We start from the raw sequence: 26638 nt of genomic DNA on the forward strand, positions 1-26638 counted from the left end.
TGAAAACAAGTTATAAATCTATGAGGATTTCAGATTTATATAACGCTAAGCCTATTTATAGTTCTGGTTGTACACAAGCAGCCACCGTAAATCGATCTTTCAATGGAATAGAAAATAATTAGCATTGAAGAAAATCATTTTTATTCTGCTATAGATTACAAAAATCGATTTTAAAAATCTTAATTTAGTACAGACAACAAATTCAAAATTTTAAGAACTGAATGGTGTTTTTGAAGTTAGTATAATTTTTATAAAATTTTTTATTTAATTTTTTTAATTTTATTGCTATCTAAATGCAGGTACACTGCAAAAAGAAAAGAAAAAATATCCGTGTGAAAAGAAAAGCAAAAAAACCGGAAAATTGACAAAAATAAGAAAGGAAATGTAATAGTAAGAGTATTTTTGTTAAATAGTGGTACAGAGCGTGAATTAGGGCTGTCTAGAATGCAAGAATTCATTTTTTACATTAAGCTTTCCTTCTAATTTTCCTTTAGTCTCGCATGAAAACGTTTTGAATATAAAAATGAGATCCGGTTATGAATCACTGCCGGCCTCAGTGGCACGAGTGGTACAATCTCGGCCTTTCATCCAAAAATCCCGGGTTCGAATCCCGGAAAGGCATGGCATTTTCATACACGCTACAAATCATTCATCACATCCTCTGAATCAATATTTAACGGTACGGCAAACGTCTACGAGACCCTGTAGTTTTTCGTTTACAAGACTTTTCACCGATATTATTTGGACGAAACCAACTACAGGGCCTCAAGAGGAATTTTCTGAACAAAAATAAATAAAGAATCATAACAACCTGCTAATCTAGTGGAAATTAGTACTTAAAAATATAAAATGAAATCTCCGTATGTTCAAAATCTCTACTTTTCTGAAATTTGTTATTTATACAAATAACAAATAAAATGATATTAAATAGCTGTACTATTTATAAATATTGTCTTTTCCTAGACCATTACACAGAAAATCTCAGGAATAAACATTATTTAACATTACATTAAATATTACCGTTAAATGATAGAAATTCTTAGCAATTAATTATTCTTTTCCCGGAATAATAGTATTGCACTATTAAATACTTGATAGTGTAAAAGTAACTTTTTTTTTTTACTTAATAATTTTAAATTTATCAGCGGGTATGAACAACTATGATCATTAACCCGATGGAAGTTGGTAGCGTATGAAAAGTTGCTAAAGTCTGGCTGATATTCGAACCCGGGACTTTTGTATGAAATGCTGAGTCGCTAGATTTTACCTCTCTATTACATAATATGTACGAATTTCATTAAATTTAGTTAATATTTAGTAAAGTTATCTAAGAACACGTACAAATAAACAAAGGATAGACATCATGCCAACTTGTAGATTTAAAACGTAAAAAATTTAGACAACTGAAAATGATGGGCTTCAAAGAAAATTTCTTTTATTTTGGAAAATATTGAATTTCTCACTTTTTAATAATAACATTTATAACAAAACAGACGACAAACCCTAACATCTCGAGAAAAATATACCGGGTATTAATTTTAATGGTTGTTTATTGTAAGAATTTTTTTATTACTTGAGATTTATATAAAAATCCTAATTTAATTTCGCGTTGAGAACCTTATCGCTTCAAATGGAGCTACAAAAAATAGATTTTATCTCTCAATATTTTTAATGAAGATATAAACCAATCTAAAATAATATTCTTCACTTTAATATACTTAAAGGAAACATCTGTTTTTTTTTTACAAATTATAATACTTTTTTTAGTATTTTTAATATATGCATAATTATTTTTTTATGTGCATTCTCACTAAAAAATCAATTTTTAATTTTTCTTAATTGCTATAACTGTTAAAAAGATTGTGGTAATATATCGGGTGAAATGAGTAACTTAAGAAAAAATTTGCTTGACAGGGTTAATCCCCAAAACAGTTTACTAAATGATTCCAATATGATAGTCTACAAAGCGCAACTCAGTTGTGAATGATTGAACGGAACAGGGAGAATGGCGAGACGTAGACAAAAAGTATAAAAATTATAGAAGTTTTTAAATTGATTAATAAACTTCAAAAACCATTTACACAAAAAAAGGCTATCATTTGGTCTCACTAAAGTAAGAATCAGTGTAATAAGTATTTTATTTAAAAAAAAAATATATATATATAAAATTTTTTTTCACAGAAAGATCTGATTTGTTCTTAGTACGAGTGAACATCGCATATGGAGGGAAGAAAATTTTTCGAGGATATATGTGAGCTGATCAAAACAAAATCTTTGAACAGAAATTCTTTATTCCTATCCTGGCTAAAGATAGTAAAATCTCATGAGAAATTTCAAGCGGGACAGATGCCCACAGCCTATGGAGGGATGAAAAGTACTCCTTTGGATGCAGTGGTGGTTAGATTCGTTTTGCGGTCCTTCTTATAATAATATAAGAAGATCTTCTTTCACTATTCATTCTTTTCCTTGTCCTTCAACAGTTTGCAGGATATATATGGTTTTTATTAAACGTACAATCGAATACCGCGATTAAAGACGAATAGAACTTAGATATTTTTTTTAAATTTATTTTGTAGCTTAAGATGTAGGTGGCTATATTTATCAATGGATGTACCCAGGGAATCGCTTTCTATTGAATTGCTTTACAAAAAACAACAAAATATGCTGGGTCGCTTATCGGATAAACCGATCTCTTTTAATTCAATACAAATATATGAAGATAAAATTTACAGTTGTTGAATATAAGTGAATACCAATAAGCTAACAAAAATATTTAACTTGAGGTTACAATTATTCAACATGAAGAAAATAAACGTAATGGATAATTTATTACATAAACAATATTGTATTTTCCATAAAACGATAACCTTAAATTATATTGCAAAAGCAGTGACCTATATAAGAATAATATTCTAATCATATTAGTTACAATAATTGGATTTCGAAGAGCGGAGCGAACTACCTAGCATACAAGAACAACCAAACGCAGTCGTGTATAACGTCATTTCTCCTCCCACCATGTACAAAACGTAGATAAAAAACCAAAATAAAAATTAGCAAAATTTGGTCGTGCCTAGTTTTTTTAATTCTTAAATAATAATATGTAAGTCTATAAATCTTACACAGTATATATCAAAATGAATGTTTGTCTCTTATGCGTTCGTATACCATTCATCCGATTGCGATGAAAGTTTGGCGAGTTGTGCGCACGCCTGCGAAGGTTTAGTTTGAACTCGCTAGGTGGCGTTGGGGTCGAGATATTTCGAAAAATTGTATTTATGGTCCGATTTAGCTCAAATTCAGAATATATATTAGTTACGCGAAAAGAAATATTATTAATTTGGAAAAAATGGTGCCACCGCTAGGTTGATGTATTTACGAAACAAATATACGAACAGATTTTCTTCTTCTATATATATATAAAAGGCAATGTTCGGATATGTGCCTGCTATAGACTAAAAAACTACTGAACCGATTTACGCTCGGAAAAAAACGTAAAAAGAGAGAAGGTGATAAAAGGATAAAGTGAAAAAAGAAGAAAGGGAGAAATAGAGAAAAGTGATAGGTAATTGTTCAGTTTTGTAATGTTTTATCAAACTTTCAATTGTGTTCATTTAATCTATATGTATATATAAAATAACAACTAAACTCTATTCTTTGGTTAGACAAATATAAAAAAAATAAATAAGTTAGAAAATTATCCAAATTAATAGAAAATTTTCTAATGCAATTCATTAGGTCAACAACCAAACAAAAAAATAAAAAATAAATAAAAACAAAACCAGAAAACCTTGATGTTTCGAGCAAGATGTAGGAGTTTATCAAGACAAACCACAAATGACAAAAAACAACACCAGCAAACACTTTTAAACCCTCCACCACCTAATCTAATAAAAACTAAAACCTGCACTACTAAAAATGTTATCATTTTCATAAATACTCCAGCAATTTTTCTAATTAATTGCATTAGAAAATTTTCTATTAATTTGGATAATTTTCTAACTTATTTAGTTTATATATATATATATATATATATATACGAAAATCTAGCAATGGAGAAGCATTGCTGGGTCTATTAGTAACTTATAAAAAATACATCGTACACTAAAAAAAAACCGTAATACTACAGCAAAATTAAAAAAAATGTTTCCTCGTGATTAAATGTTTATAAAACAAAAATTTAATAATAATGTATCAGAATTAGGTTTTGTCTGCGTTTATAATTCAAAATATTTAATGAATCTACCTATCTACAATAGTGCGAAAAACTTACAAGAAATTTATAACTTCTCTGAAATACTGTAGAAAAAATAATATTAATGTCTAATAGTAAGTAATGTCTTAATAGTATTACATACTATTATGTAATTTTCTTTCTATAAAATATTAATTTCGCACGAATTGTGTATATTACGTCCATAATTGAAGTATAATGAAGAGTTCGTAATAAATAAACGCTATTAAAAACTACCACTGCAAAAGGTAAGCTTGAAACTCTCTTTTTTTACCGCACATGTCGTCTTTCGCATATATAATTGCTTTACAATTCAACTCTTTATGCGACTTAAGCTTTATACCTTCATTCATATCATTTAATCTCAATTAAAATCCAAACCACAAGTCACATTAGATAGAATACCATCATTGACTATCTGTTCTTTGATACAACAGGATCCCGTTTCAATTACAGTAAAATATGTAATACTTTTAATTGGATATTAATACTTATATAACACAGTAACTGTATCATTGGGGTTCAACTAACAACACTGATTCGGGAATTATCACCCAAAAAATTAACAAGACGAAGTCTAAAACAATAGTTAGGATTAAAACCTCTTGTGAGTATAGAGTATAACTTTTAAGAATAACCATCAATCGTAATTGTTTTTATGACATTTTTGGACAAATTATGAGCTTTTTTAAAAAGTTTTTTTTTCTAAATGATTAATAACTAATTAGTTTGATTAAACTGTTAGCATATTCGAATACAAAAGGTCAGTTAAAAACTAAATTTCAGTTTGTCTAAGATATCATCCCCCCCAGCAACAAAGTAGCTTCATTTTCCCCCCATTAAGTTAATCTCTAAAAAATTGATAAAATCCATGACTCATGTTGATCTTTGCGACCATGAACATTTGTTTAATTAATTCTTACCTAAAGAAAATTAATCTAAAAAAAAATTTTTGACTGATCTTTAAAGCATCAAAAGTTATATAAATTCAACTATTTGGTGAAATAATCTTACTCTACCTCAAACTATCTAAAAGTGTAATTAAGAACGACAAAAATGATAAGTTATTGATTTATTTACACAAAGTTACTTAAAATTACATAAGTCTACAGATGTTACGAATAAAAAAAAGAAGTTAATAAAATTTCAATTTTTAATGACAAGGTTTTATTTTAGCATTTTTTCGAAGAAACGTACGCTTTTTGTCAGACGGTGGGGTTGGGGGGTGGAATTCAATTTTCATTACGTTTTGAGGTATGAGTAGTACAAAAAAATCATTCAACTTAAAATGTAATTTCCTTATATTATATATATATGCCTATGTGTAAAATTTTTGTTTAAAAAATTTCAAAACTAAAAAATCAATTTCATTGAAATTTAGATATACTCTAGTAGTGTATCTGACGTGCGCGTGAACATTTGATAAAGATTGATTGAGTCGTTCTTGAGTTACGCTCAATCTAAGGTCAACAACAGACAACATAACCTTAATTTAAGGTTACTGTGCACTTAAGCAGCAAGCTTGATACTTGTGTATAAGGGTCTATTCGGTAATAGAAGGTATGCAGTGCGTTGTACTCTGAAAATCATCGCGTTTCTGAATGCAAAACAGTGAGCGCGTCGGAAACGAAAACTCGAACTTCTTGCGGAGAACTGAGAGTTTTTAATTTCCAAATTTTTTTCAAAATACTGGTACTGATATTTCTGGTGGCATTACTATTTTTTAATAAACCAAACTACTCGCACGAGTAAAGGTTTCATAATTCCAAACTCCTTGAGATAGAGCAGTCCATTCTCCGATGTTTTAAAAATAAACAAACAGTGCCCCCCAGTAATTAGGTTTCCACACAAAATTTCATAACTGCAAGTTAAACCGTTCCTGGGAAAGACCAAAGAGAGATACTACACATAATATTTAATATTGCAGGCCGATTAACTGCAAAGAAAAAAGTTAATTCGAGAAAAAATAGCCGAGTGTTTAAGTAAATACAAACTGTTTTAAAATCTGCAGTCATATACACTATATATATTTACCTTGTGTGTACCTTTCATTAAAAGCCTTCTCATACAACATAATATTTTAAATGAATTAAATACTTTGGTGAGAAGCGTAGAGGAGGATAACGAGTAGAAAATAAAGAGCAAGGATGTGGATATAATTTAATAACAAACGAGTACAAAAGCTAATTGTAAAGTCAACAAAAGATTAAAACGAACGAAATGAGAATTTACAAGATGGATTCATGGATGACGGCTACACGACGTGAGTTTAAAGTGTAAAATGAAAAGAAAAAATACTAACGATTAAACAAGTAGCGCAAGAGACTATGAAGGGAAACTTAGATTATTATTTCAATTAAAAACAGGCCTTCATTCAGTTAAATACTTATTTATTTTTTGGATACAAAAACAGTTTAAAAATCACTATATTTTTAATATATTTGTAGTACTACGAAAATTACTTATTTATTTATCAGAAAAACTTTAGCTACAGTTAAAAAAAAAAATACATTAAAATCACGACAAGATATAAGGAAATGCTTTAGTACTAAAACATTTCCATATAGACGATATACAAGATACAGAAACACAAGATAAAATATACAAGATATAAGGAAATGTTTTAGTATGTACTAAAACAAATCGTTATATCTCAAATGTTTACGTTTCGGCAACCCTTTGTGATACACCGGTCGATCGGTGTATTTTTATTTCTGATAGCTCACAAAGATCTTTTGGAAGTAAAATATTATTGGTATTTTTCAGAAAATAATCTTAAACTTTTATTAATTTCTCAGCGACTGAAAATTAACAGAAATATATGTATATATTATAATAAATGTATCACATATTATGTATCGTAATAAATGATAAACAACCTGTTTGAAAAAGTATGTATTGTTTAATTTTTATGAACTGTCAACATAGCTTAGTAATATCATCATACTTTTAGCATATTAATTTCATTATTTTACCGTTGCCAGTTAACCGATAACCCTTTTTATTCCTTGATATTTGACAGATTTCAACAAATGGATTTAATAGATTGGTTTAAAAAATATTAGGCAGAAAATAAAAGTCCGATAAAACTCTTCGACATGATAGGAAAAGTCGCATAAAACAGATTTAAATGACTTATTTGTATTGTGTGTGTGTGTGTGTGTGTGTGTGTGTGTGTGTGTGTGTGTGTGTGTGTGTGTGTGTGTGTGTGTGTGTGTGTGTGTGTGTGTGTGTGTGTGTGTGTGTGTGTGTGTGTGTGTGTGTGTGTGTGTGATCCAGCAATAAATAAGTGGCCAGCACATTATCACCGGTAATTACGTCAAATTATGAAAGATTGTTGTCATATTACGGTTTAAAAGTTTCTAATTTTCTTCCATAACATATGACCATGCTAATTATCCCAACGTTTTGGAAAAATTATTTAGATAAACCGTTCCACAGATCGTAATGAAACTAGTAAACATTAGCCAAACAAATACTAAAGTAAACTTTAAACAAATTAGTTAATGTTTTGCTGTTTAGAAAGAAAGAAAAGATACTAATAAGTTTATTTATATTTAAATAAACTTTACATTTCTCACGGTGAATAATTATAGATTGAATAGAAAAAAAAAAAAAGTACACACAAAGCGACGAACTAGGAGGGAAGTGCTACCCTAGGTCGTGGTAGGCAAAACCAAAAGAGGGGAAGAACCTTTTACTACTACATCTGCCGACGCCGTCGCCACTACCGACGCCGCGATAGGAACGACGCTGGGAGGCAAAATCAATAACTCAACTCCCTCCGATAGAGTCATAAGCCTCACACGCGACCGTCTCACTTTTTGGAAACATTGCAGATCACAATTGTGAACGTTTCATGACAATAAAAAATCGTGTAGCGTTTCATTTCTCTATTAAAAATTACTGTAAGATACCGACGTCAAAATCAATAAAATAAGGAATAAAATGTAATAGCTAGCAATAAAATTATAAGATGTCTCAAACAAATATAAGCTAATAACAGGAATCACGATGTAACTTACAGGAGCGCATAATAAATAATTGTCGTTTCCGATTCTTTTCGTAACAAATAAACCAAGACAACAGGATTAGAATCGCGTTACACTCGAAAAAATAAAATATCTACGAAAAAATAGAGTTTTGATCAATTTTAAACCGAGGTAGAAATTATACATTTATTTGTATACATAATTTTTTTTAAATTTGTGATATAAAACTTTTAAATTATAAATACAATGAAATAAAAAATTGAAACTGCTTAATAAAAATACAACACTGTTCCAAGAGTTTCGTAATATAATTAAATTACTCGACCTGAATGTTTTTATTAATAATTGAAATATATTTAAGGTATTAGAACAAACCGAAATTCTGGTAAAAAGTTTTGTAAGATGTCTTCGAAAGAATAAATTATTTTTATAAAAGGCTAGCTCAGCGTATTTCGGATTTTTCAATGACAGTAAGCATCTGGAAAGGGAGATTAAAGCGTAGTCCGGAATTGGAATGATGTTAAGTAATACTCTAATGAGCTTTATTTGTTTTTCTTTTTGTGATGAACACTGGCTTCATCAACCCTCTTTATTATCGGTCACTACTCTTAAATTACAAGATGTTTAATAGCTTACTGCTCTAACGGATATTACAGTGTTAGTTTTATAATTATAATTAATGATACACAACCCTATTAAAACTTTTCGTAAATAATAATAAAAATTAGTTTCATTAACAAAGTTATTGAATTTCTGGCTGATTTTTAGTTGATGTAATGACATATTCAAATACATTCACGTGATAAACGAACAATGTCACGTTTTAGTTACAATAATTTTAATAATATAATAACCTGTGCTTGTTAATAATGAAACAAATTATGTCGGTGGAAATCAAAGATCTTTATCAGTGAATATTTCTTGATCAATAATTTTCAACAAATCATTCACACAGATTTGATTTCAGTTAATAAGATATTTTATTTGCTAAGATAGATAAAACGGAATAGTTTCTGCACTGTAGAAAATAACAGCTTAAATTATCTTTCTTTTAGTTACCACAGGGTACAAAAAATTTTAATCAATACATTCCCAAACTAATTGAACATATAAAGATAAAATTACACCAATAACGTTTCGTTAAAGAGGATTATACGAATGAGTAAAAATTATAGTTGTTCCATTTTTTAGGAAATTTACACAATATGATTTTAGAATAAGTATCGCAAAACTTAAAAACTTTTTGTTACCAAAGATCTTTTTCCAGCATCTTTTAGTCGAATACTACTAGGTGTTACTACTACTACTAATTATCATAGTAAAAATTAAAAAAAAAATTTAATTACAGTTATTGAAGGATTTAAATTAGAAAATTGTATGACAATTTTTTTTTACGTAAAATAATAATAACAGTTTCACTAGTACCAGCTATATCTGCGACTTTTTTTAAAGAGTATTTGTTTTTTAGGAGAAATCCTTTTGAGTAGAGTGGAAATGACACTTTTACACCAAAAAATAAGCACTCGAGTTAATTATACTGACGAAAAATACATATCATTAGAAATAAATATATAATTAATTACAAATAGAATTTGAGAGGCAAAATGTTATCTATGATAGCAAAGAATGATGGATATTCCACTGTCCATTGAACATAAACCAATTTAACACACAATTTTGATACATACGAATTTCATGAAAAGAAAAAGAAAGAAAGGTGGATGAGTGTGAGAGGGAAGGTGTGTACGATTGGAAGGGGGAAAGATAATCATGAGATATTTTTAAAAAATATTAGCTTGAATATTCGATTTTATGAAGTGTTTGACAAGTAAATAATAAAAAAGAATGAAATAACAACGGAAGAAATACGGGACACCGCCAAAAGATAAATTAAAAAAAAATTAGACAAATTGTTGAAAATTTCTACTCTAAGGTTTTTTTTAAATTTATTTTCATATAATGAAGAATAATAAAAAAGTTGGCAAAAAACAGATTTCAACAAGGATAGATGCACCACACCCAAGCATTCATTTAAATCTATGCAGGCAATGAACTACCAAAACTAAGACTTATTAAAACTAAACTTTCTAACTGTGAAGGTTTCATTCAAATCAAATCGTTGTCATCAAACACGCGAAAATTCTAGATACCATCTCCGGGAGTACGGTAAACAAAACAACCTTTCTCAAGAATTTTCATTTACTTACGACACTTCAATTTTATTATATAAAGAAAAGACAAAAATATTATTAAACGAAAAAGTTTAAAACATAAAGCTAATAAAGAATACCAACATTATATTAACGTGGGAAACGCTGTATTTCATATGTGTATATAAATAATATAATACACAATATACCAGTCCTACCTGAACGTAGGAAAAGCTACAAAGAAAATGAAGAATTTCTGTAATAATATTTTTTTTGAGTCGTCAAAAAGGAAAGAGTATTGTTATTGCACCCAAATCAGTGTAAATATCATTGACAGGGTATTTACTCAACATTAATTTTGGCCAGTAATATAAGGAGAAAATTGTAGGCACATAGATATGTGCCATCTTTTGACAGATGTCAAAAGATTTACCTAGAACTGAATAAAATTCAATTAGCTATCTTTTAACCGGCAATAAGAGCTGAAACATTAGTTAAATAATGATTTACCTCACCCTTAGATAGAAATCTGGCATAATTTTTGTAATGCATAGTTAAATACTAATATTTATAATAAAAAATAATTTTTACAGTTTATATTTAAGATGCAAAGCCAAAATATGATTAACTATTAATATGCTGCTCCTAGAGCAGAGAAAAATAGCAACAAGAAAAATAACCCGGTTTCCCTAGCGACTGGGAATGGAATGGAACAAATATAACAACTTGGAGAAGTACTCTCAGAATAGTTTGTAGGAAGATCGTCCTGGACCTTTAGAAGTACTTTGATATTTACGTGGTTGGTGAATTGATTCTTCCCATCGACCTGATGATTTTATTTCTGACGACGGAGACTGAACAAAACCAGATCTGATAACAAAAACCATTGTTAAAACAGGACCTTCAAATCCTAGATAGTTACAATACAAAAAAAATCTCAGATCATCTGTAATTCCTTGAACTAAAACATCACATATTTATTTTATCATAACAACACCGGATTAGTATACAAAAGTATACTGTTAAGTTAAATAAATCTTACGTTAATTAAAATTCATTACGTATAACTTGAAATTAGAATAAGATAATTTATAATGTTTGAAAAGTTAACAATAAAAGTCTAGAGATCCACTATATTAGCTTAGTTTTGTTTAAGCATGTCGGAAGTTATTTTTTATTAGAAACACGGACTTTCTTTCGTTGTTATTTTAAGGAAAAAACTTTTTGTTGAAAGAATGCTGCAAAGAAAAACAGAGGGTATATGGTTGAGTAAGAAGGAAAACTTGTAATTAAATATAAGACTTGATCTAAAGAGGGGCGAAAAGACCTGAGGAAATGGAACCAAGTAATCTTATTGATGTTTACAGTCCAGTATAATGTAGAAATGTACCGTTTCATAATTACGTAATAAACACAAAGATCGTAATAATCATACGTTAAAATAAACAATAAAAACATTAAGTACCCTACAAAATTAATTTAAAAAAAGTTATAGAACTTTATATTTATGAAATTTTCTAATAAAAATGAACTAGACTTAAAAAAGAAAGAAAAATACTAAAAAAAAATGACATAACATCATTCAAACACGTATATGATATCTTTTTAAAAAATTAATTTCATTTTTTCAACTGTAAACAATAATAAAAATATTATAAAAAGGAATTCTTACACATAACTGTTACATAAAAAAAATTAAACGGTTTCACAATCTTATCCGTACAATTATGTTTTGTTTTAAGAATTATTTTTTATTTATCTAAATAAATATGTAAAGAAGTGCAGACATAACTTTGTACTTTACTAATATATCCCACTATATCTTTGCTGATGAGTTTCCGAAATGACTCTCTGTATAGATATTAAGAGTAAAAAAATCGAGGGTGTGCTTAGTTTAGCACTTTTCTGTCAACCAGTTTGATTTAATTGTCAATTAAATTTTGTTTGTTTGATAAAAAAAAAAAAAAAACTAAATGAAGTACTTATTTAACTTATGTCTTGACTTCAAGTCAATCACGTAAAAATATACCCTACTAGAAGTCAATAAAGAATTTTCACTGTTCTCTCCCAGTTTATGAGTACATCAACTTTTGGTAATTTTTTTTTAAGTAATAATTTAGTTAGAATGGTTATATTTAAAGGTATTTTTTTTAAAAGCCTTTATAATATTTTACCGCGATAATAGTAGAACTCTCTCGTAAGACATATACAGGATGAGCAACATAAAACCGAACCCATAATGAAACCGCTACACAACACTATTTATGAAAGACTGTCACACAACTAGCGCTACAAGTGGATGTATATGTTACTACTGATTGTTGCTGCCGTTTGTCAGCTGGTTAGGTGTCAGTACAGTATACGTTTTGTTGCAGTGCAGTTGTGTTTGTGTAGCCGGCCTCCATGGCGTGAGTGGTACTGAATTGGCCTTTCATCCGGAGGTCCTGGGTTCGAATTCCGGTCAGGCATGACATTTTCACACACGCTATAAATCATTAATCTCATCCTCTGAAGCAATACCTAACGGTGGTCCCGGAGGTTAAAAAAAAAATTGTGTTTGTGTAAAATGCCTTATTCAATCCAGGAGAAGATAGATAGATATAGTTGGGGCCTATATTCGTTCTGTATCATTTGAAGAATTACTTCTAGTATTTGCAGAAAAATTTCCGAAGGCCTGTATCCCAGCGAAAAGTAGCATACACGATTTGGTTAACAAATGGTGTACAACAAGTTTTGTTTCAAATGTTAAACGAAATAGCAACCTTCCGTTAGGACTCCACAGGTCATTACCGATATTGAAAGGAGAATTACTGCCAATTCAAAAAAAATCACTACGAAAGTTATCCCAATAATCTGGTGTTCCATACACATCTTGTAAAAATCTTCATGAATTAAAATTGAAATCACCGCGTTACAACTGTGCAACGACTGAAGGAGACACACAAACCGAAACGACTTGATTTTTGTCACTGGCTTCTCGAAAACAATGTTGGTGGACAGATAGACCCGATGTCGTATTTCATGTCAGACGAGTCATGGTTTCATTTATCCGGCCGTATTACCTGTAATTCGTAGAACACTAGGTATTGGATGTCGAAGAATCCTCACGATATATTCGAGCGTCCACTTCACGATGAGAAAATTGGTGTTTGGTACGGTAATCGTATAGTGTGGGACCAATATTTTTTGACCGGACTGTCAATACTGTTTACTTCACAATTTTCGAAAAATTCTATGTGCAATTAACAGATAATGAAAAAGAATACAGCTTCTTCCAACAAGACGGAGCAACGTGTCACACATAAAAGTTTCACTGAATCGCGTTCATGCAGCTTTCACAAATGAAAAAGCTGTCAGCAGAGGACGGTGGCCTCCACATTCTCCACTTGCGATTTTTACCTTTGGGGAAAAAACTTAAAGGGTAGAGTTTATGTATCTAATCTCCACAATATTGATAAACTGAAGGTGAACATTCAAAGAGAAATTAACGCAATTGACAACAACGTTTTGTGCAGACGACTCTCAATATGATCAGTCGAGCACAAAAGTGCATCGATGCTCAGGGTGGTCATTTTAAACATCTTTTGTAACAATAAGGTAAATAAATGCAACAATTAATTTACGTTTTATGTTTTTCTTATTTAATTTATCCGTATCATTCCAACATAACCTACTGATTCTGCAGCGGTACGTTATGGGTTCAGTTTTATGTTGTTTACTCTGTATAAGGTGGCGGAATGTCAAATGGCCAACAATCCACGGAAGCAGCTATATAGTTTATGTTATTACGCGATCTTTACAGTTCTTTTTCCTCATCTTATCAATTAATGTAACTGGTATTTTAAAATAAAATTGTTTTTGTCAAATAACGTGATCACCTCATAAAAAGAAGAAATACTTTTTACTACTTTGCGTATCTTCTTTTTCAGCTTATAAAAATGTTAATATTTAAAAATAGCCATCGTAAATAAAACAACTATTTATATTAAACTGATCCAAAGGGTAAAACATTGATCTAACAACACCAAAATTGAGCGAGACAATTATAAAAGATTATTTTACAGTCAATTAATGGGAATATATTTTAGTATTTTTAAAAAATTTTAAATTTTTTAAAATTTTTTTTAAATTTTTAAATTTTAAAAAAAACCATATTTTTATTTTCCTGAAATTTCAATACAAATTTCAGTAATAAAATGAAACTGCATAGGATAACAAAATATAAAAGAATAAAAACCGCTTTACAATTTGTAGCAGTTATGAATTACTTAGCTTCAAACTCGTCAACAGTGATAAAATACGTTCTAGTATAGTAATACCAGATGGCAAAGCCAACAGGTGAACCTAGCATTTGAGTAAACTAAAGGTGTTTACACAAAATTGACGATCTTCTAGCGATTAATAAACCACAACAGAATGTTTTGTACGTGATGTATTTTAATACTATTCAATCATTCCTGTTTTAAATATTTATAACACTATAATATTTAATATTTTAAAAAATAGCATGAAACAATTATATTTCATGTAATTTAATTTATTCTCTTTCTGAATATACACAATTCATACCACTATATAGCACACAGGTCTAAATCAATTTTACACAAGAAATAAATATTTTATCGTTGCAGTAATTATGGTAATTTCAGATAAAATAACAATTATGACATAATCTAATCGTAAACATGCAATAAAAGTGGTTGTACCAATTTTTCTAAGTTATTTTTATTTTGGACAAAGAATAAAAACTAAAGCTCGTCTAGATAAGCGGAATAATTTCTATAAAGTACACACAAAATTAAATCCTTGTAAACCATGAAAAATAGTGTGCTTAAACGAAACTCAATTCATAACAAAATCTTATTTTAATCATACTACGATTATTGGTTTAAAGTATTAATACTATTATACTAATTAATATGAATATTATATTATACTAATGTTAGTAATATTATTTTGTGGCCACACATTCTACCAATAGTGATATTGATTTTTAACAAAAATGTAATAAAATCCCATTTAATATGAGCAATTTAAAAAAAAAAATTATCAACATTTTCAGATAGTAAATTACAAACATGAATAAATTTCGGTTTAAATTTTTTGATATTACGTACAACAATATTCAACTAATTAATAAAGAATAAAGCGCGTATAGCCTATATCCAAACAAATAACTAATCATAAAATGAATAAAAACAGCGTTATATTACAGAATTATTATGTTAAACTACACAAAGTAAAAACTTATTTTCATCTGAAGATTATTATGAATGCGGTAAGAATGAGGCCTCATTTAGAAAAGAAATTTAACATAAGCTAATTATAATGCAATTTAAATGACAAATACTGTTAAGTTTATTTGATGATGTTATAATTAAATGAAACGTAAACAAAATGAAACTCTTAACAAATTCAATTAAAAACTTTCCCGAATCATCTCATTCATAAAATGAAAAGAACACCGAGTAAAATTTTAAACTTATTTACAAAATGACTAAAGAGAGAGCATCATTACATCTGCTTTATCTTTTACAAGGCTCAGAATAAAAAACAACCAAAAATTGCTGTTCTTTCGCAAGATTTTCAATTAATTTAAAATGTTGTGATAAAGAAGATTCATTTCCTGATTCAACAACAAAAATGCTAATGCTATATCAATGGTACCAAGAAAATTACGAGGATCTTTTCTCTAAAACGCATTAACTTTAGCCTATATATTATTTATACATAACCTATTTTATATATATAACATTACAGTTTTATGTGATACACACCCAAAAAAATATAATAATAAATAAATTATACTGGAGGAAAAAAAGAGATATCCTCTACCTCGGTAGAGTGGGTACAACCAATAGGATTGAGATGGTTTTGTAGCGAGGATTAGACAGTATTTTGGGTGGGAGATCATAGAGTAGTAGGGATATAAAATTAATTGTATTGGACAATTAAATTTTATTGAAATACATTTCAGTTTATTGGATAATTAATGAAATGTAGTATTTTTGTTCATCAGCAACTGAAAAAGCTTAGAATTATAAGCAAAAAAGTGTTCAGCTTGTTCATTTATTTATGCTGAATTGTTTAATATAACTTGTAATCTAACTTACGAGTAAGATAACTCGGTAATCATGATTCAATTAAGATAATATATATTTTCTTTGCTTGAACGCAACAACGAAAATACAATAACGTACCTGGCTTAAGGCTTAGTATACTCGTATCTCACGTTCCTTAATATTCCGTTTGGCATTTACAATTATTTTATACAAAAAGCATAAAAATGCTCAACCAAACTAAGAAAAGGTTTAAGGCACACGTAAAAATAAATGGAAGTTTTGCGATATTGCGATAAGATGACATAAATTTTATATAGACCAACCATTTTGTGCCCTGATAAACTGAAGTAAATAGAATTTTAATTAACAAAATAAAAATTTAAGCTTCATTTTAATTTTTTTTATAAAACTAACAAATTAAAATTAAAAAGTTAAACTTAAATACAAGAGAGGGTTTATAATAATAAGTAGAATAAATAATTATGTAATTTTCTTAATCAAAGTACAGAATCATTAAATAATAAATACGGAACGAAACATCGACCCACACACCGTAATTAAACGCAGGAGCATACTAAAGCAAACGTACAAACCTACACAAATTTCAGTAAAAACAAAAAAATTTTAAGTTCCTTGGTTTGAAATAAATACACATAGAGGCATAAAATGCAAAATCATAACAGGTATTGTGATTAGTAGAAGAAAAAATACCTGTCAAGAAATTTGAAATGAAACAATACGGCGTACATAATTTTCTAAGGATGAATAAACACATATATTAAATTTAAAAAGAAGAAAATACCAGCGAGCGCGCGCGCGCACATTTAAGTGAAAAAACGGAATAAACTGTTACACTATGATTACCTATACACAGTAACAAAAAGAACATCACACTACGCGAAAATATACTAGCATTACTGGAAGGAAAATTTAAGTTGCAGTTCGAAAAAAGTGACAGTAATGTCCTTAGGGGGTACAAAAATACGTACCTACACGTATTCACGAAAGACATCTGGTAGTAAATTATTGAATGGTCTCCAGTTTCTGAAGACAATAAGGTAGAAACAATAAAGAAATTCAAACACCTACACATGAAAAGAACATCTTTTAAAGTTAAGTACGTAATTTGTTTTCTCTTTTCCTTTAGCAGTATCTCTTTATAACTATTATTTAAATCTATTTATTTTAAAAAGAAGCGGAATTTATCGCTAAAATTTTATAAAAATTAATTTCATTTTAAATTTACTACAGAAACCGATAAAGCTCTTACTTTAATTTTATTACCATGAATTTTTTTTTTTATTTTGCTCTATAAAAACACAAATTTCCAACTGCAATAAATATATATATATATATATATATATGTCGAAAATATTATGAGGTTTTATTAATTAAATCACACCACTTTATACATTAAATATAACCATATATTACTCGTATTCTCGCAATGCTAAAGTAGACTTTCTGTTTGAAACATATTGTAACTTTGTTTTTAAAAGTTAACTTTTTTTTTTCTGTCCGTAAAATCGGCGAAAACGTAATAGCAGAGAAAAACGTGAAGAATAACCGTGAGAAAAGGGGAAATTCTATATAAGAAAACTACTTTTACTTTTACAATTTTAATTACCGTAACCTTACCCGAGGCGGATTGCCCTCCGCATCGTTTCGGCACACTCTTCAGTTTCGACTGAGGCAGTGTTATTCATTACGGGCATCCCTCCATTTAAACAACTAGCCGGAATGAGGATTGGGATGATAGGAGGAGCTGACAGGAGTGATTTGCACAAGCGGTTGTCCCAAGAATGGCGGGTCTGCTGGGACCTATCCTCCACGGGGCGATGGACCCATCGTCTGATTCCACAGGTCGAGCCTTAGGTCAACCGCAGCTTTGGTGATGTCACCTACTGAAGGGATTTAGAGTAGGAACCCGGGTGGCTAGGTTCCGTCTGGGCAGTTGATTAACCGAAGGTAGGCGCTTAGGCAGCGTGCTCGGTTAGATTTAAGAGGTGAATTTTAATATTAGAATTGAGCTGTCGGCGGAGTTGCGGCCGCTGCCAACGGGCATGGTATTCCTTGTCCCCGGGGGGTGCGGACGCGCTTTGACGGGAGCATTTGTGTGAGCATGACACTGTCGGCGGAGTGTGGCTGTGTGCCGCTTCGGTGGCATGCAGTGGCGTTTCGACGGCGGTTATTGAAGAAGGTGAATGTCACGCGGGACTCCGAGATGGAGCTGAGTGGGAGTAGGCGTTAATTCTCCTCTCCCCGGTAGACCGGAACGGAGTCCGTTAGTTTTGCACTCATGTTGAGTTACTGTTAGCGGGGTTCTTTAAGGGAACTAGGACCAAATTTCGCTGTGATTAACTTTTAGTAGGAAAGTTGTTGTAGTGGTCAGTTTGCCTCGAATCCGAGACATTCAATAAATTGGCTCACTAATGGTTAGAACTAGGCGTCTTCATTCCGCGGTTAGGCTTCTAGCTTAGTTCCTGAGGGCGACGTGGTAGCTGCAGGTGTCCGTTGTCTTCTTCTGAAGGCATAAACTAAAACTATCTCGGGGTGAATTTACCGATGCAGATGTCCCTCGGGGCATCTGCATCGGTGGCATCTCTGCGAGGCCTGAACTGAACGCTGTGGTGTGCAATACGTTGAAGATGTCCTCCGTTGAAGCCGCTACTGGCTAGGAACGGAGGGGGTGGTGTAGCAACCGGACACGCTACGAGGCGGGATCTTCTCCCCTCTGGGGGGAATCGAGATGATGTCACCTACTGGTTGACCCAATTTTTATCTGGCCACGGCGTGTTTCGGGTATACTTACATGCCAGGAGGATATCTGACGATCTTTTTTGCCTTTCTTCCGGAGAGCTCGATATACCGGAACACGTCGTGTTGCAGGACGTGGGTTCCTGAACGCTGCTGTGAGTTGGTGACTGGACCCCTTACAGTTGACACAATCATAGACTGCATGTTTTCAGTGGCAGGGAGGTTTCGTGCGGTAACTAACTTTGTGACACGGATACTGCAGCACAAAGCCAGGAAGGATGGGGCGAGGGGTTGAGGGGTTAAGGGACAGCCCCCTGCGGAGCTACCGTTCGTCTGTGCTTGCACGGATGGACGGAAGTGATGAGGAACTGGGACTCCCCCATCCTTTCACGAAAAAGACCGAGACCCGGTGTGAGTGCTCTACACAGAGTGCTTCCACTAGCGACATTGGCGTTAAGACCAAGTCCCGACTTCTGGGGTATGGTCCAGGAACGACATAGTCGGGCTTGAATACCCCACCCTAGAGGTTAGAGGCAGGCAATCTAAATATCTAACCGGCGGGCTGTCCTGTCGGATTGGACTTATGACCGGCGGACGGGGAGGTCTGTTTGAGTAGACGACCTTCTGGGCTGTGCTTTGTTTTGTTATGGATCCGGCCTAGAGAGTAGGGTGGAAAAAACATTAAAAAATTACCGTAACCTAAGAGTGTGTGAGATTAATATAAAATTAACTTATTACAACAACCTACAATGAGATGTTAAATATAACAAAAATCCGATGAATGATACTTAACTTTCCCTACATTACTTCTGCATAAACATAGAGAAAACCTAACTCTTCCTCCCATTGATAACGTTGCAGTCGTATTTGTTAATGTATCTCACCATCTACAAGCTAATCGCGCAATTAAATTTACTCGTGAGATGAATTTTCAGAATATGAAAAATTCTGAGCTTGATCGGATTCAAACCCAAAACAATCCAAAAAAAAAACAGATATGCTAAGACTCCGTAATAAAAGTCGACAGAATGGAGGAAATTATTATTATAATTACTTATGATAACGATTCTCATTTAAAGAAAAATAATTTTAACTATTTCAATTTTTTAAAATAATACAATAAATAAAATTTTGTTGGGTAATGAATACTTTTATGCAAGTTATTTTTCTAATATATTAACAGTATAAAATATAGTGTAAGTATAAAAATGTAAAATATTTATTTAAAATAAATGGCAAAAGTAAAATTTTCATACGAAAAACCCTAATCCTAACGGTATAAAGCACTCATTATCTCGACATCATCTTAATTAGAACTTTTTTAAAACTACAATAAACAAATTTGTTTTTTGTAGTTTCCATATTAGGGGCATTTACTATAATTCATTTTTACGTCAAACATAAGCCAAAACACATACAGATATTGCATCAACATTTTACTATTAAATGGAATCAACTGACTATATAACGTTGACAAGATTCTGAGAGGTTTTTCTTAATCGAAGACAATACTTTTCATTTTTTATATAAATGACGAATAAAACAGTTTTTGCATTAAAAGAAGAAATTCCGAGAACAATTTTATAAAAATGTGTACTTAGAATAGACAGAAAACTATTACTACCCTAATATTATTTAAGAACCAGAAATTTAAAATTGTAAAAAAAACTTCTTTCGTAAATTTTAATATTTACAAATTATGGGATGAAAACAATGGTATGACTAATTTTAGTAAAGAAAGATTTTGTCAGTAGCATAATTATGGTTCGCAAAAACAATTAATTATATTTACAGTTACGTAAAATATAAATTGAACTATAATCCTAATTTTAAATCACTAGTACTTCAAGTATACGTGGAAAGATTAACTCAATATCGGGATAAAGGACTATTTTTTTACAAGTATACCCAACTACCCAGCTTCTAATCTTGAAGAATAAGATTGAAATAAATTTTTCCTATGTATAAATTCAAATATTATATTGTGTATCAAGTAAAAAACAAACTTTCTTTATAACATCAGGAAACGTAAGACAGTTATGTGGTAATAGTTATATACCGAAGATAGAAACACTAGAATTCAGATTTTCGGGCTTTCATTAATAAATTATTATAATAAGAACGGTAATAAACAAATAAGAGCAATCCGACACGAACGAAACTATGTGAACGATAATTTTAACATAGATGAATCAAACAAAGAGCTTAACCACTTAAAATAAATGCTTAAATTCAATAGACTAATAAACGTTAAATCTGAACTTGGTAAAATGTAGAAAACATGTTATGTTTTATAAAAAGCTTTATATTGTTTATAACAAGGTAACTGTTAAATTTTGTGAATGTCATTTCATTCCTGTTGATGTTATAAGCTAGGATTACACAATACTAAAAAAAACTTACGCTTAATTATTAAATCTTTATGAAAACTGCTATAAATGTATAATATACACAAAATAAGCAACAAACACTATTTGAATAAGCATAGTAAATCGATGTTGTGGTCCTGAACATAACTTACAACTTAACATTACTCGAATTAAAAAAGAATGTTAAAAGTAACACGGTTGATTCGATCGTGCAAGTCCGGACACATTCGTGAACTCAACTACGCAAACCACCAGACGCTGCCGACGCGGATACTTTTCAAAGCAGAAACCATCGTCTCCGGATATACTTGTCAAACAAAGCAGTCAGTAACAACTTTAAATATACGTGAAGGATTAACTATTAGCTCCAGTTGTGGTGGATGTGTTCTATTTCTTTCAACTGAATTTAAATAATTTACTTATTATTTTGTCTAATATTTTAATCTTTTTTCATTAAAAAAGTTGATTAAATAATAAAACAAGGTTAAATAAAGTCAAAATATGTTTAAAATTGACAAATTTTGTGATTTTATGGAACTAAATACATTGAAATTTTTAAAAGTTTTTTTTAATACAAATATATATATATATATTTTATTAATTAATTGTTTAACATACTTCAAAAGAGGAGGTATTAAATTTAAATATATGTACGTATTTCATCCAAATGTTCTGATTTTTTTTGTGAGATTTTGTACAAAATGCTAAACGGCATATTCCAAGCGGAAAAGTATATAATTACACACCATTTTGTACAAATGATCTGGAAAAACTAAAATAAGAAAGGGAGGATGCACGTAGACAAGCAGAAATGTACTAAGAATCCAGTTGACGTAAGGAAATGGGAGCCGAAAGGCAGCCGCTACGAAAAGAGAAGTTTTAAGTGCACGCTAAGAGAAATTGTTTTTCTAACTTTTTAAGTAACATTTTTTTACAAACCACAGTCCAGTAGGGAGTAAACATTATTAAAGCAATGGATAATCGACAGCCTCATAGATAGCTTCTTAAATCAGCTCAGAAAACTTTCTATGAGGATTTGGACTTAGCAAATGCTTTTAACAATCTCTTTTCGGCTTCTCTCCCGACAATAACAGATACAAAAATACACGAAAAGTATTTTAGAAGGTAACTGAGATCAGCATTAGGTGATGCAGCCGAGCCAATATTCAATGTTAGTTTCATATTGCACGAATTAGTGGGCCTTAAAAAATAGGAAAAATGCTGACTGTGACAAAATAACCACAGAAGTTTTAAAGCACCTTGGCTTTGTTTTCCAGGAGACGATAATCTGCCTTTCAATCAAAACTGAAATAAGTACTAGCTTCCTGGAGAAAGGCAATTATTATAACCATTCTAAAACCTACGAAATCTCCAGATTTTCTATCACACATTCATCCAATTTCATCGATTAGTATAATGGCCAAACTTATGGAACGAATAGTTAATAACAGGCTTACAAACTTTGTAGAATCCAGTAACATCATCGGCAAGGAGCAAGTTGATGGAGCATTCTTCTACTACTCAGCAGCTGTTCGTCTAAACCAAGAAATTAAAGATGCGATGGACAGAAGGAAAATTGTAGTGGCGCTGTTGTTGATTTTAAAAGAGCTTAAAGTTCTGTATGGAGGCTAAAGCTGTTGGACAAGTTGCTTTGCTTGCGGTTAAGGGAAAACTGCTACGATGGATATATCTTTTTATTAAACAGCGCTTTTGTGCTACCAGGGTCAGTGGGTGACATAAAGATACAAACAGCAGAGGGTAGATGTATCAAAAGGAGCTGTGTTAAACCTGACTCTGTTCAACATAATGACTTGCCACGAGAATTTAAAAACATAGAAGGTATAAAAACGGGATTTTAAGCGGACGACTTAACTACGAATTTCCTCGCCAAAAGCAAAAATGAATAAATTATCCTCAAAGCTAAATGAGGAAATGGAAGCATTACGAAACTGGGATGATAAAAATCTTATGACTGTGAGCGCAGAAAACACTTTTATCATATCTTCTTATTACTCGTAGAAAAAAATTTTATCACATCTTCTCACTGCTAATTCTGTCAGAGATCACTCTGAAATATGGCAGTGTAAACTCAAAGAAATTGATAACCCCAAATATTTGAGAATGTACTTTGACAGGAAGATGACGTGGAAGAATCATATCAAACGGGTCGCCAAAGTATTCTCAAACGCTTAGCTGGTAAAAAATGAGGTAGAAATGTCGGTTCTAAATGACACCTTTAGAATTTATATAAAACCAATGATCCTGTACAGTAGTGAAAACCATATGACTGCATATCGGGACTAGAACTAGTTCAGAATCAGATCATGCGGCTCATGGATCTGTAAAAACAACTCTAATTCCAGCTCTTTTGGTTACTACTAAAAACGCTCCTATATGTTTTGAGGTGCAACGACTGGCTATTTTAGAATATGACAAACTTATTTGATTGCCTTTCGTCAGTTTCTTGCGAAGTTATCGGGCAGAAAATCGACATTTGAAAAAATAGAAAGGTTTCTTCCAGTATTTCTCAAAATTAACAAAAAGGTTCTGCCCATCAGAACAAGCAGACCCACTATTTCCACCATTGTGCCCCCTAAACTGGCACATGTGTCAGCCACACTTGAAGTACAGAAGCTGAAGGTCAGGAAGCAAGACTTTAACCCCATTGTCTGGCAGACGACACATGGAATGTGTGGAAACATGTACCCCAAAAATGAATGTCAATGGGGTGGGGGGCACACTGATGCCTCATGTCCTGACAAGGAAAGTAATACTGGTATACTGGTGCCCAAGTGTATGCGAGCTCTTTTTTTACCATTCCACTGGGAAATACCATTCAAACTTTGGTGGGGAGTTTACGCGATCGATATTGTCATCCAACAACTCTTTGTACGAATACACACATTTGGTAAGGCTGTTTTTCTTTGCGACTCAAAAGCTGCTCTTAGGCTATTACATATTTCCAACATCTTTAAAGATCTTAGATATATAGATTTTAGGCATGTACGGTAGGTACGAGACCTAATAAAATATTAAAATAGCTAGCAGTTTTACTTCTACTTACTACAAATTTATTGAAAAATAATGTAATGAGGAATTAATGGACCACATGCCTAAACTATTTTTTTTTAAACTGACAGGCTTTTTTTTAAAGAAATCCATAATTAGTGTAGGGATCATTTAATGAAAGTTAACGATTTTTAAATAAATTATTTGCAAGTCTAGAAACAGACACGGAGAGTAATATAAATGGAAAATATTCATCCAATCCATTCAACCTACAATGTAATATCTAGTTCAACAATACTCAACTAGTTTAGCAGAATAAGGAACAAGGGTAGGCACTCGGTATGGTTTACAGTTCAGTTGCAGTTGAGAGCTCTAGTAAGGGCTTCCAATCGGATGAAGGATCAAACAGGAACGTGCAAGATGGCCGAAGTTCGCCTCTAAACAAAGAAGGTAGACAAAGAAAGAATGATAGAGTGAACAGAAGAAAGGAGGCTGACTGTGCAGAGTGCATCTCTCAGAGGAGATCCACAACCCTCTCTCTTATTTTCTCCACCTCGTCATCTTCAAGTGTCAAGTGGTTGCCGATGTTCACTTTACCGTCTTTATTACTCATCCTTTTGTTTGTAACCGTAATAAAGAGATTTACCGCATTTCAGCCCTTACTTCAATTATAATTTCAATATACAAAAAATATTCAATTTACGATCAGTATAAATATACAATTTATCATATATTATTAGACTATACCTTTTTGATTTTATTACAAAGACAGAATTATAGCAAAACATATTTTACATAATTATAAATAAATATTATTACGGAAAATCATTTTTAGCTAGTTTATTTAATGTTAAAGAATCGGTTGCATTTAGATAATCAAGTTAAGCGTGTATATGTATGGGTGTGTCCGTACAGGCTTCTGAGTTTGGGAAAATTAGGAGAACCAGCATTAACAGTTAGGCACCTCATACCCAAGATGGGCTTGTGTAATATAGGATAAGGATGAAAACAATTCCTAAAAATGATAACAGGCAAGGCTGACTTCACAAAAAATAGTAATGATGCACTAATTCAAACTGGTTTTCATATTTACGAAATACAAATCCATCTGACTTAACTTAAGAACTTAAACTGACTTAAGAACTAATAATAATACAAGTACTAAACCTTCAGAATATTGAGAATATAAAAACTAACTAACTTATTTTATCTATTAATAATATTTTTTCGTCACATCTAATGTCTATACAGTGGGCTTTATACATAGTAACTGCTGTGAAATATTACTTCAAAAAACTTCTGACTGTTAGTGACCTGAAGCAGATAAATTAAAAAAAAAAAATTATTGAAGAATTTTTAAACACTTAATCTCTAGTCCAGAAAAAAATTGATAATTGAAACTATTAAATTTACTTAAATAAATTAGTTTTATTCTTAAAATTATATTGCCTTATAACAAGGTTCACGCAATTACGGCAATTGTAATTTGGTTTTAATTAGATTCAGCTCGAACACTTAGGAGATATAACCATTAATTTAAACTCTTTCGATATTTCTGTTAACGGGCTGCATTTTAGGAACTGCAAAAAATATGTAAACACATTTGTTCGACTACGCAATCGCCAGTGCGAAGCACAGTTTTTACTTCCGCTTTGAAGTCTTATTTCGTTTTTTATAATAAAATTTTATGATGCAATTCAATGAGACACATCCTACAAATCATTAATTTCTACGTAAATAAATTTACAAGGCGAAAAGGAAACAATGTGTATCTCTTTTATTAAGTAATATTTTATAAGTAGTGAATATTGAAAACGCAATATTATTAATATATAATTTTAAGTAATTAAATTAATCCTGTAAATAATAAAAAGATAAAAATAAAACGTTTTAATTAAAATAAATATAAAAATTAATATTAGTAAATGAAAAAAGAAAGTATAAAATAAAAGTTAAAAAAGTTACGCAATTTATATAAAAAAAAGGTAAGTAAAAAGAAAGATAAATGAAAAAAGGGGAAATTCATAACTCGAGCCAGGTACTACACTGTTACACTAGTACAGCC

General features: G+C 31.0%; 1 protein-coding gene across 8 annotated transcripts in view; it reads right to left on the minus strand.

Annotated features, from left to right (window-relative positions):
- The window catches only part of LOC142319586 (uncharacterized), a 917667-nt gene that overhangs the window by 375846 nt on the left and 515183 nt on the right, over positions 1 to 26638 (minus strand). The window contains exon 1 of one of the 8 annotated variants that reach the window (XM_075357050.1): positions 21599 to 21718. The exons of the other annotated variants lie outside the window; for them this stretch is intronic. The gene's annotated coding sequence lies outside the window, so the exon portion shown is untranslated. Of the gene's footprint in view, positions 1 to 21598; positions 21719 to 26638 lie in introns of those variants that run through there. 8 annotated transcript variants of the gene reach the window in all.

The sequence above is a fragment of the Lycorma delicatula genome, chromosome 2 (assembly GCF_047948215.1).
Source record: "Lycorma delicatula isolate Av1 chromosome 2, ASM4794821v1, whole genome shotgun sequence".
In the NCBI taxonomy this organism is placed as follows: Eukaryota; Metazoa; Arthropoda; class Insecta; order Hemiptera; family Fulgoridae; genus Lycorma; species Lycorma delicatula.